The sequence below is a fragment of the Crocuta crocuta genome, unplaced genomic scaffold (assembly GCF_008692635.1).
Source record: "Crocuta crocuta isolate KB4526 unplaced genomic scaffold, BGI_CrCroc_1.0 scaffold138, whole genome shotgun sequence".
Lineage (NCBI taxonomy): Eukaryota > Metazoa > Chordata > Mammalia > Carnivora > Hyaenidae > Crocuta > Crocuta crocuta.
The window spans coordinates 3,651,484-3,654,075 of NW_027532585.1; positions in this window are offsets into that span (position 1 = coordinate 3,651,484).

Below are 2,592 nucleotides of genomic sequence, written 5' to 3' on the forward strand. Positions count from 1 at the left end.
TATTCTTCACCGAAGTGTAATTTCAACCTTCGGGCTGATTAAAGCAGTTACTGAATAGCTCCGAACTTTGGTGGTATTAGTGAGTTTCATCCATGATGAATATCTCTAGGGCGACTTAGACCTCTCAATCAGTTTCTACACACGAAACACCCAGACAGGGACCAAAAAAGAACACGTCATCTTTTACCCTCAGACAATCAGTTCCAGAATTGTATCCACCAAGTTTCCCTCTGCTTTTGCCCTTTTTCATCTCACTTAGAGACTGAACTCTTGCCCTTTTGCCTTACCTGGTACGAATCTTATGTGCTATAAACAGAACCTCAGGACAAAGAAAAGCAATAGCAATGAATAACAAGACGTAGTGTTCCTCTACCTGCTTTGCAAGGGCGTTGGAAGGCCCGAGGCATAATTCCCCTTGGTCCTGTTTGGAGGCTGGTGAAGGGCAATGATCTAATGGTGACCTTTGGGAACAACGTTTGCCGTTTTGTCCCCCCCTTGGATGTTCGTCTCTGAGGATTTTAAGTGAGCCAGAGCAAGACAGAAGGGAAAAGTGAAACTACATTGATGCCTGGGTCCCCGTCTCCGGGTTTGAATTCTGAGTTAGTCTCAGCAGATCAGGAAGGCCCATCAGATTATTATTATCACTGTTATTTTAAACCAACCTTCTTTTAAACTGCATTATGCTTTCCTTTCCAATTTTACAAATGAAATACCATGGCTGGTTTAAGGCATGATGTCTGCCTCATGCCCAACTGCACTATCCAAGACAGATCACACTACATTAGCCAGGATTACGTTGCCTCTTGATCTTATCAGCTTTGTTTCCTAAACTACAAAAAGATCTAACACAGTGCTGGTTAGCAGTTTGGTTTAGACAATCTTCGCAGTCATCCATCACTGTCACTGGTTAGTGGGAGGCATTAGGCGCGAAGCGAGGGGACAGGATGCAGCTGACATGCTCTTCCCAAAGCCAACTCTCTAATTTCACGTTTACACCAGCGCTTCTTACACTTGTCCTTCCTTCCTATTGAAGCTTTCTTTTCCTTCGTAAGAGGAAATCTACACCCTTCGCCTTCTGAAATCTGATGCAGAGTGTTGTACGTCTCAGTCATTTGTTTGTCTGTTTTTAAGTCCTTAACAACTATAGATAAGAGACAGAGCAAATGTATAAGGTAAAATATAGTCCCGAGCTAAAAAGAGGGTAGTCAGTCAGATGCCCGAGGGAGAAGAAACTAATTAGTAGATTAAATCTGACCAATCTCATCTTCTGGATAAACTCCAGGCCCACAATGGGAATTCTCCGCAGAAAGAATACAGCCAGTCTAGCAACTGGGATTCGGCGTTTTGTTTTTCATCGAATTTGGGATTATTCCCAACTTCTCCATTTCTGCTTTAAAATGGCTCCTTTAAATAGCCCCAGGAGTTAGCGAGGACATCTGGATTCTGATCCACTCTAAGTCAGAACAGAGAGCACCTGTCCACTTACGCCAGCTAAGCGGGCATCATGGCCAGCCTCAACCGGAGATGTGAAACAGCATGAGATTGGAAAACAGAATCCATTACCCTATTTGTGGTCACAATCTGATAGGATCAAGCATTACTCGGGCTCCCAGTAGAAATATCTATGTGTCAAGTGGTAAACTTGATAATTGTAAGAATACATTTAATGCAGCAGGAGAGAATGCCAAGCCAGAAGATTAACATTTCTGTTACATAATTACGAGTTCAAGGAGTTCAGCCTCTTATCACTTTATAGTGAGTATAGAAAGTAGGAGTGATCCTCTTTAATTTGTAATTATTTAACTGAAATGTGAGGTCCGGCGGCCTTATTCTTACCCTTCCGGGCTGGCAGACATTGGTATGCAGAATCCACGAGAGAAGGCACAGTACACTATCACAGGGAGACATGTTTGATTATTCTTTAAAACCAACTAAGAGAAGTTAATCTCATTGAACTTCTTTTTATTCAACAAAAGAGTTGGATGTTTCCAAGTCTAATGTGACTATAATGTTCATTAAATGGACTTCTTTACACCTTTAAATGGATTAACGGCACACCTTCACAGTCTAATTATTATACATGTCATTCAAAAAAATCACAGATCTAATTCAGGGGATGATAAAGGCCTTTCTTTTACAACTCTTGAAAAGACAGTGCAGTAAATGGATTTGATTTTTATCTGTGTCACTTTTTTTTTTTTTTTTAAGGGCACACGTTGCTCCTAGGAGGTGGGGGGGGAAGGACGGCACTGAGAGTGCGGAGTTTTTCTGCCCTAGTAATTTTAGTGTAGAGATTTAGGAGCCGCCCATGCCGGACTCACTTGCCCTCTCCGGACTCACTGTACCAGGTACCTTAGAGGTTCCTCCCGCCTAAGCCTGCGCAGCTAATGACTTCAGTCTGTCCAAGACAGCTCTTAGAGAAGCAATAAATTATGCACAACTCCCTTAGTCTTAGGCCTTTGGGGCTTCTTGGAGTTCCTCTACCAGGACCTTTCTTGAGAGCAAGAGAAATGCTCTCACCACGTCTCTAGAATCAGCAGCTCAGTTAACACACACATTGGATATCAACTATCTTTGGGGCCGTACTTGTCT